General features: G+C 37.0%; 1 protein-coding gene across 1 annotated transcript in view; it reads left to right on the top strand.

Moving 5' to 3' along the window:
- The first annotated feature begins 3,551 nt into the window (after positions 1-3,551).
- Positions 3,552-10,824, top strand: part of CBLB (Cbl proto-oncogene B) — a 225,639-nt gene continuing 218,366 nt past the window's right edge. Inside the window, exon 1 of the mRNA XM_045501891.1 lies at positions 3,552-3,642. The gene's annotated coding sequence lies outside the window, so the exon portion shown is untranslated. The remainder of the gene's footprint in view (positions 3,643-10,824) is intronic.

Below are 10,824 nucleotides of genomic sequence, written 5' to 3'. Positions count from 1 at the left end.
ATATGCCCTGTGCCCCTACACATGCATAGCCTCCCCCATTATTAACATCCTCCACTAGAGTGGTACATTTGTTACAAATGATAAACCTGCATTGACACATCATAATCACCCAAAGTCCATAGTTTACCTTAGGTAAGCATTGTATTTTAAGAGATACAAATAAATTGGAGTATGACCAGAGAAGAAACACCAAAAGGTAAAGGGATAGAAACCAAATAATTTGATGACCAGTTTAAGAAACTAAGATGATTTATTTTAAAGAATAGAAGGTTCAGCCCTTGTGCACTATTGGTGGGAATATAAATTGGTATAGCCACTATGGAAAATGGTATAGAGGTTTTTCAAAGAACTAAAAATAGAAATACCATATGATCCAGTAATGTCACTACTGGGAATTTACCCAAAGAAAGCAAAAACACTAGTTTAAAAAGATATATGCACCCCTATGTTTATTGCTGCATTACTTTTTACTTTTTAAGTTGGTTTCATGCCCAGCAGAGAGTCTGATATGGGACTTGAACTTATCACCCTAAGATCAAGACCTAAGCTGAGGTCAAGAGCCAGATACTTAACCAACTAAGCCAATTACGCACCCCTGCTGTATTATTTACAATAGCCAAGATATGGAAGCAACCTAGGGTCCATTGATAGATGAAAGGGATAAAAAGATGTGGCATATATAGAAAATGGAATATTACTAACCATAAAAAAAGAGTGAGATCTTGCCATTTGCAAAAACATGAATGGATCTAGAGGATGTTATACTGACTGGAATAAGTCAGATGGAGAAAGACAAATGCTGTATGATTTCACTTACATGTGGAATCTAAAAGACAAAACAAATGAATACGTAAATAAAAAGCAGAAACAGGCCCAGAAATACAGAGAACAAACTGATGGTTGCCAGGGGTGAGGGAAACAGTGGCATGGAAAAAAATGGATGAAAGGGTGTGGGAGATACAGGCTTTCAGTTACGGAATGAATGTCGTGAGAACAAAAGAACAGCATACGGGATATAGTCAATGTAATAGTGTTGCAAGGTCACAGATGGTATCTACACTGGTTGTGAGCATAGAATAACATATCAACTTGTTGAATCACTATGTTGTATACCTGAAACTAAAGCAACATTGTGTATCAGGTATACTTCAATAAAAAAAAAAGAATAATGAAAATAAAATATGTACTTTAAAAAAGAACGGGAGGTTCAGGGGACTATATGTTGTCACATGGATATACTGTGAAGAGCTTTCAACCAAAAAGATTGCACTTTTCTCTGTGGTTCCAAGCGGCAGAACTGAGGTCATTGAATTATCTTCTAGTACAGAGACTTTTGCTCTTTGCAAGGAAGAGCTTTCTTCTCACAATCAGAAATGTCCAGATGGAAATGGAATACTCTTTTAGTATGTTTAACCAAAAGTTATTATATCAGTATGTAGGGGTTTTGTATTTGGAACTGAAGCAGTAGATCTTCTTAACCCAGAGATTTCCTCTACCCTGAGATTTTTTCCCGCTTATCAAACTAACAACTATTTTGCCAGATATTGTTAGATATTGCGATATAGAAGAAAGCAGTAAACCTCCACGAAAAAGAGCTCTTTGTCATCATATAGGGCCTCAAACCCATGCGTATGAAAATGGACTCACTATAACTCCAAGTCTGTTCCCCTTCTTGTTTCTCTATTTTTATCAAATACATACATGTTCAGATACTTTCTACATTATTTAAAATCATATTCAATTAGAGCCAAAGTCATGATCTTTCTCCTTGTGTCTAACATTTATCCTTTTAGTTTCTTCCTATTGCTAGAGCTATCCATCATTGCAGACCCTCAACTGCAGAAATCCAAACTGGGTCAACAGTCTTCTAATAAGAGCCCTTGCCACTATTCTCCTTATTTCCATATTTTTTTAGATAGTCTACCATACCAGTAATGATTCCCTCAAATACTGATTTTATTTTGCCTTTACCCTCTTCAGTAACCCTTAAAGTTCCCTTTTGGCTACAGAATTGGTACAAACTCCCAATTATATCATTTAAAACTTCCCATAGTTTTTTTTTTTTATTATCTGTTGCATTTTGTCATTTTAAAAATGAGCTTCCTGGCATAGGAGCTGGCACCTTGTCTTCCCTTGGATATGCAGATTTAATTGTTTGTTATACTTCCTGTATACACTCCATTTAACCTCCATCTCCCAACTTGTATTTCCCTCCTTCAACATCCTAGAAGGTGTAGTTTACTTTCTCCACGGGGCATTCCCTCACTCTCTTGCTCAAGTTAAATACCCTTTTCTTTCTTACTTTTATAGGAGGCACTGTAATTATATATTGACAAAAAATATTTGTTGAATAAACTTATAGCAGCTAATTACAATGTGTATGAGAGAAACTCCAGATACTCAATATAGTCCTGTTCATTTCCACCAATAACATGGCTTCATTGTGCTTTATATAATCTCAATTTCACAATAGCATTTATTTCCTACATTAGACCCTGAAAAAAACATGTGTCTCTGTCAATATCCACAGGTCAGAGGAAATACTTCCATCAGGAGCATTGTGGCCAAGAGGCAGAGGATAAGCCATCCACATCAGAATTTAGAATAGAAACTTGCTTGAAAACTGGATGAGCCACGGTAGCATCTCAGTTTAGTTTTAGTTCTGCCAAGAAATAGCTAATTTCATGCAAGGATTACCTTGTACCTGATCCAGAGCAAAGACTCTCTGGCTACTCTTTATATGCATTGATGCAATAGTAGAATTATTTAATGCTTAAAAAAACAAGTAAGGACAAATATGGGAAAAAAGAATTTTAGGGTATGAATTAACTTCCTTCCTTCCTTCCTTTCTTCCTTTTTTGGGTAGACTTACTGTAACTGGGGCAGGCAGGGGGCAGGGGGTGATTGTCAAGAGATTTAGCAACTGAGAAGAATCGAAGTGGTTAATTACCCCAAGAATTTTTATAAACATTTTTTTTTCTAATGCTTCTTTAGGAAATTGACCAACTTTAGCAGGTAGTAGTTCGGTCTCTCTCTCTGCTGTTAACATTCAAGTAATACAATCTTCTCACTTATTTTTCTATGTACATTAAAAAAATCAAGTTCACAATTTTGATTGCTTTCTCAGAAATCTTCTGTGACCTGTGCGAGTAAAATGGAAAATTGAGAAGAGGTCATTTAGAGAGCAGGCATAAGGGGAAGAAGTGTAGGAAATTAATTGTATTCATCACTTTACTCCCTTCCCAGATGTCTTCCAAAATGCTATCTTTTATTTTCAAATCCATTTTCCTTCATATTTAGATGCAACTGTAGCTGGTAAAAAAGGCTTTGATCTATATTTCATAGGTAAGTATTATTCATGTGAATATTTCTTTTCAATAGTATAGAAAATATAAGCTGCGCGTGTCTCCTGACTGAGGTTTCTGCCTCTCATCCTGGCTTGCTGGTCATAAAATTACATTTTAAACATACATCTGTTTTTTCATTAATGTCAAAAATTAAATAGCAACATGAAGCCTTCTTGATCTTCTCTTTCAATATTGGAACGAGACGCTTTCTTCTGGTTAGCAGGTGAAATGAAAACAAGACGTGACAGAGAAGAAAAATGTATATAAGTGGACCAAGTGACTTCCTGCTGAGGAGGTATTTGATGTGGTGGGGTGGTGGGGTGCACAGAACCAAAATCATCAGCCCTACCCAAGCCTGACACTTCATAAAATGCTACCTGATGAAGACATCCTGTTACTCTGGAATAAAATGTAACTGTTTGGAAAGTGACAACACATTGAGCTCATATACCAATCATGCAGGAAAATTTGTCATAATTTTTTAACCAAGCAACTGGGGGATAGGGATGGAGAGGGGGAGGGGAGAGAAAGAAAACAGGAGCTTGCCTGAAAGAAATTGAATACAATCTGAATACAATGTACACAATGTGGGTACACTGTGATGTTAAAGAGCCAGGACAGCTGAGTCCTAGAAACTTGAGATTGGTTAAGTCAAGCAGGTTTGGTCGCATGGGCCACATAAAGATGTCAGTATGTGTGTATGCACACAATGTGTAGAGGGCATTGCCATGAAGTGAGAAAGAGATGCAAACAAGAGAAACCATTGACAATGGTCAGAAGATCCCGGTCACACCCAGGTCCAACCCTTATCAAAAACACTGGAAATCTAGTTCATAAATGGCATGGTCTGGTAAAATGTCTGTTCAGAGATGCTGACAGTTGATATAAACATGAGTTTTGGTGAAGGACTCAATATTGTCAATTTTTTTTTGGATGCTGCTTTGGATTCTTCGACAAGTAGTACTCTATTACTGGAAATGAATCCCACTGATAATTGTATATACCTTTTACTCATAGATCAAAAAATTAAAATGACATGTAGTAGGGCATTTAGTAGTTCAGGAAGTTGCCCTTGGGGTGTCCCATGTTTCTGTATGTCGTCTTAGAAGGCTACTTTATTTCTAATTTTTTTTACCTTTATTTATTTTTGAGAGGCAGAGAGAGACAGAGCACAAGTGGGGGATCAGCAGAGAGAGAAGGAGACACAGAATCCGAAGCAGGCTCCAGGCTCTGAGCTGTCAGCACAGAGCCTGACACAGGGCTTGAACTCATAAACTGTGAGATCATGACCTGAGACGAAGTCAGACGCTTAACTGACTGAGCTGCCCAGGTGCGCCAAGGCTACTTTATTTCTAGATGATTATTGCTTCACTCAGTGTGAACAGGCACATACAAAGTCAGTGGTTAAAATATACAAATGGATAAAAAGCCAATAACCCTCTTGGTTTTTAAAAATTACCTTTGCAGTCTGGGAGAACCATTTAAAAATAGTAAAATGAATTTAACAGTTTTGTTTTCTAGTGTTTCATTATTTTGTGAAAAATATATTACCATGAACATTTTAAATCAAAATTTTATTAATTATATGAGAAAGTATCTTATTTTATATTTCACTCTGGCTACTGGAAAACAAAACTTGCTATAACAAATAGAGTATTTAAATATGTGCAACAACACATAGACTGTACATAGAAGTGCATCTAATGATATAAAGGGCCATATACAATTATGTAAAATTTTACACAAGCACATGCACACAGGCATGAGGAAATAGAATAATTTCTTTTGTGGTTGGATTACTATAACATGGCTTTGCTGATGATGAGGCATGTTAACACTATGTTAAAAAGATAAACTGTCTTTTCTTTTCTGTGTACTATCTCTTTCTTCCTGACCCACCTTGAACCCTAACGCTGATCATCTGAACTATATTCTCAAGAAAAGATTTGATTTTTTTTATTTCTTGATTTCTTTCAGTCTTGTATTTCTGCAACAACTATTCAGTCAAAACACAAACCTGTTTTGAAGCTACACTCTTACTTCCCGGGCACCCTGCTAGAGAAATTTACAAATCTTTCCATGTTAGCATCATGGTCTAATTCACGGTCTCCAGACTCCACTGTGTTCTTAGAAGAGATTCTCAGTCTTTCTTTTCCTTGCCCTTTTTCTTTTCTTCAACTCAAAACCTTCACCCCTCTTAAGTTTCCTTCAATTTGAGAAGTCAATTTTGTCTACCACTTTGTCTAGTAGAGTTAGAAGATCAAACATGGTCACCCTCAACCTCTTGCCACAGCTAGAAATGTATTTATAATGAAAGTATGCATAGTTTTTATTAATGTTTGTTTATTTCATTTGTGTGAGAGAGAAAGCACATGAGAGTGCGGGAGGTGGGGGTAGGGGCAGAGAGATAGAGAGAGAGAGAATCCCAAGCAGGCTTTGCACTGTTGGTACAGAGCCCAAAGTAGGGCTTGATCTCACTAATTATGAGATCATGACCTGAGCTGAAATCAAGAGTTGGATGCTTAACTGACTGAGTCACCCAGGTGCCCCAAAAGTACACATAGTTTAGTTTTATGGATTTATTTTTAAGATTTATTTTATAGATTTATTATTTTAATTTTTCCATGTTCCTCCCATTTCATTCTCAGGTCTCCTTTTTTTCCCATTCTTGTAGGATACTATGCCCTTCAGTCTCTTTCTTTGTAATTTATTTCTCAGCATGTACACTCATGCTGAAGTTTCTTTGATTGCAAAGTTTTGCCCTCCCTAACTCCATGCAACTCTGCATTCGTCTATAGGTACTGTCTAAATACTCTTCTCCATCCTTACATGGATTCCTTAAAAGACTCATCTCTACTTTTCAGTTCCTCAACTTGCATTCTTTTAAACCCATTTTTTAATTGACATTGTTCTCATTAAGGTCACAAAGGATCTCTCAGTTATTAATGCCAATGGATGTTTTGCATTTTGCCTTTCTTTTATTGGACCCCTCTCCTAGAATTGAAACTTTTTTTGTTCCATGGAAATACTAGACTCCCTGGTCTCCATAAACCACACCCAACTGGTTTTGTTTGTGATCCTCCATCTTTTTTTGTGAATCCATTTTTTTCCCTGATTTTTTCTGAATGTTGACCTTCAAGGCTCATCTCTCAACTCAATGTTCTTCTGATCCCAGATAATCTCCTTTTATGCCATTACGACTCTGAGGTAATTACTCATTTGTCAATGTTGCCAAACCTATCATCATATATTTCCAATTGTCTAATTAAAATATCCATCTGCTTACTTGATAGATGCCTTAAGTTTTTTAGTTATGGAATAAACTAATTAATTAATTTTCCCTTTCCCCTAAATAGACTGTCCCTTGATATTCTCTGTGATAATTGTTGAGGTTCTCTTTTGCCAAGTCATTAAAACTAGAATATTGACCATCATTCTTGACTCCTCCATTTCCTGCACTTTTAATATTTCTATGTTTATCAGTGACTACTAACTTAAATGATCTGGTTCACAGGATTAGTTAGGATAACTAGAGTCACCTTGCAAAGTTGAAAACCATCCTAGGTCAACGGAAGCAGAATCTCTGGGAGAGGGACTTGGAAGTTGGCTATTCTAATGGGAAGAGAGGATTGGAAACCATTTTTCTCAATATTTCTCAAATATCTCACTTGTTCTGGGGCGCCTGGGTGGCGCAGTCGGTTAAGCGACCGACTTCAGCCAGGTCACGATCTCGCGGTCCGTGAGTTCGAGCCCCGCGTCGGGCTCTGGGCTGATGGCTCAGAGCCTGGAGCCTGTTTCCGATTCTGTGTCTCCCTCTCTCTCTGCCCCTCCCCCGTTCATGCTCTGTCTCTCTCTGTCCCAAAAAAATAAATAAACGTTGAAAAAAAAATTAAAAAAAAAAATATCTCACTTGTTCTTTTACCTACAGTACCACTGCTTCGTTTTAGGTCATCTTCATCACTTATTGCATTTTGTCCTCCTCTTCTGGCCACCCACTTTCAGATTTATCCCTCTGCTATCATCAACCCGCCCATTAGGATGAACATTCTGAAATGGGAATGTTACAATGGCACCTGCCTGGCTCTTCTAATCCTGTGTACTCCCCCGTGGCTTAAAACCCTTCCACAGCTTCTTGTCAAAAAGGATCAAATCCAAGTCATTAACTGGGCACCTGAGGCCTTATTTTAATTTACTTGTCGTTTGCCACTTTTTCCCTTTTATTTACCTTTCTTTGCTTCCCACAAAATGGACCCACCTACTCCCTGTGCATAAAAAGTTGTTTTCTTTCTTCCGTGTCCTTGCTCATGAGGTCCCCTCTGACTAGAAATGACCTTTTGTGATTAACTGTTAAGCCTGTTTATGTTTCAGCTTTGTAATCACTTTTTCCAAGCTGGGTTAGGTGCTTTTCCCCAATTTCTCATAATGATCTCTGCCTCAAGAAATTACTGCTTTTACCACTTGAGTTTATAATGATCTCTGAATATGCCTGCTTTCTCTCTGAAAACAATGACTAGTGCTTAATCATCTTTGTATTCCCTGGTGTCTAGCATAATGCTTGGCATGTTTTAGATGCTCAAAAAGGTTTGTTGAATAAATGAGTAAATGAGCAGTTAGAAGTCATTGTTGATAAAATAAAATTGGATACCTAGTAGATGTTTTGTCTCAAAACAATAAAAAATTTTAAAAGGATAATTTTTGTCTGTTGAGAATCGTGAACTTGGGAACCAGTAGAGAGACTTTCTGTAGTCTTGGAATATATTAGATCTCTGTTGACATTATTAGAGCTACTCCTGGAGGTAATGTGCTTCTTCTGATTTATACATTCATTTCAGAGCTTTCTGGTTATAATTTGGCTTCTTGAGTAGAAAAATGAATATAAAGCTGGTCTATATTAATACGGGTCTGATTAGCAGTTGTATTTCTCACACAATTATGTTGTTTGTATACTACACATGAATGTCCTGAATTTGGGTTTGTTATCTATATTTTTTAGGGTTCAATCACGATGGACAAATTTTTTAATTTCCAGACCTGCCAAACTGAATGATATGATCAGTACCAAGATCCCTTCAGCCTTGAAAATTTGAATTTATATTTTGTTAAATTGAAAAATTAAAATAAAAATTCAATCTTGTATTAATATGTTATAAATCAAAATGTGTAGGGATTATAGAGAAATTATTGTGACAAAGTCTATCATATCTTACATTCCTCACACATACTCTTGAGGGAAAAGAAAATTATCTACATTTTTACAAATCAAGGTATGTTAGGTGAACATGGAAAATGTACTATGAAATATGAAGACTGCAGCGGAGGTATGAAGGAATACTGAACTGAGGCAAAGTAGTAGGTTTTTAAATTTTTTTTTTTTATTTTAGAGAGAGGGCTTGAGGGGGAAGAGGGGCAGAGGGAGAGAGAGAATTAAAAATAATTACATTTATTTATTTATTTAGAGAGAGAGAGAAAGAGCACAAGTGGAGTAGGAACAGAGAGAGAGGGAAAGAGAGAAAGGGAGAGAGATTCCAAGAAGGCTCTGAGCTATTAGCACAGAGCCCAAAATGGGGCTTGAACGCATGAACCGTTCAAGCTTAACCGAACGCTTAACCGAGTCACCCAGGCGGCAGGAGAGAGAGAAATCTTAAATAGGCTCCATGCTTAGCCCAGAGCCTGACTCAGCACTTGATCCCATGACTATGGGATCATGACCTGACCCCAAATCAAGAGTTGGGTGCTCAATTAACTGAGCCACTCAGGCGCCCCAGTAGTAGGTTTGTTCCAAGCGTTAAAGTAACTATGTTTAACACTGTCGTATACATTTTATTTATTTATTTATTTATTTATTTATTTATTTATTTGAGAGGGAGGACAGAGGGAGAAGGAGTGAGAGAATCTTAAGCAAGCTCCATGCCCCAGCACAGAGACCAAGCTGGGGCTCCATCTCAAGACTGTGGGATCATGACCTGAGCCGAAATCAAGAGCGGGAGCTTCACTGACTGAGCCACTCAGGCGCTCGTAAATTCTTTTTATTACAAATAACAACTGTCAAATCATTTTCTGGAAAATATTGATCTGGGAATCAATTATCTGGGAAAAAAGATCACAAAGAAATTCATTTAAGGTTTTTTTTTTTTTTTCTTTCACCTAAGTAACTGTCTAAACTGATACATGCTTTACGGTGGAAATGTATTGAGGCAATTACTTGATTTTGCCTATTCTGCACCCTATGATTTTGAATTGTTTAGGATTACTGAGCCCACATTCTGTAATGAGAATTAGATATAATTTACAACGCATACTTTCTCATATAATAAATCTTAAGCATATATGTATCTAGTAATAGCAGACACTAGGTTTTGCTTGGGAACTGATAACTTATTATATAATACATGTCTTTATATATATGTATATTGTTCTGGATTTCAGCTGAGTATCCCAAATTTTTATTATCTCATACCACCAGTATTGGAAACTACAGCTTTTGTTTCAAGAACTGATTTATTAATCATAAGTTTAATTTTTAAAACAAGATCTTTGTGGTGGAATTTGCCAGTTTCTTGCCAAACACCTATTCAGGCTCTGCTCTTTAGACCCCAAACTCTAATTTTTAGCTGGTTATATTGCATCCTATAATAAAAAGCACACTGTCTTCCAGACATCTTTGCAGCTAAGTTTGGGCATGGGACTGAGTTTTGGCCTTGAACTATTACAGAGAAATATTTGGGGGAGTTCTCTGAAAATTGCTTGAAGGGGATTGATTCAGCTGGAAGTTCAATATAGCCTCCCACTTTCTTCTTAGCTTTTACTCTGAAAATCAGTAATAATAGCTGGAGCACCGACAGCCATCTTGGAATGTAAGGTGGCTTTGAGGGTAGGAGGCCAGGTACTGGGATGATACAGAAGAAAGAGGAACTTAGGTCCTTAAGAAATTTGTGGACCCACCATTCCTATCTGTAATTCCTATTTTCAGATTTTTTTCAGTGTGTGAGAGAAATAAGGTTCTATCTTGTTTGTCATTGTTATTTTTGTTGTTGCTGTTGCTGTTAAGAAAGAATTTCAGTTGAGCCCAAACTTGTACTCAGGTGTCTGGTTATGTCTGATGAAACCATATATCCATTACTCCTCACTGCCAGCTATTAGTATGTGTTGTTAAAGACAGATGAAAATCTATTCCTCTTAACAAGGAATGACTTGTTCAACCCAAATATGACTAGATAATAATGTTCTTATTTCTCTCTAGCCTGTGAATTTGTGTCCATATTAGTTTTTTTGTAGTGTATCATTCTCTTATTTTAGGAGGGGCATTGTAAATCTGCTTTGTGGGAAATGTAACATTTTTAAAAATAATTTTTCCTAATGTTTATTTTTGAGAGACAGAGACAGAGAGTGAGCAGGGGAGGGGCAGAGACAGAGGGAGACACAGAATCCGAAGCAGGCTCCAGGCTCTGAGTGGTCAGCATGGAGCCTGACATGGGGC

This window comes from Leopardus geoffroyi, chromosome C2 (genome assembly GCF_018350155.1).
Source record: "Leopardus geoffroyi isolate Oge1 chromosome C2, O.geoffroyi_Oge1_pat1.0, whole genome shotgun sequence".
In the NCBI taxonomy this organism is placed as follows: Eukaryota; Metazoa; Chordata; class Mammalia; order Carnivora; family Felidae; genus Leopardus; species Leopardus geoffroyi.
Note: the sequence above shows the minus strand (reverse complement) of the source record. Positions and strands in the feature narration are given on the sequence as shown.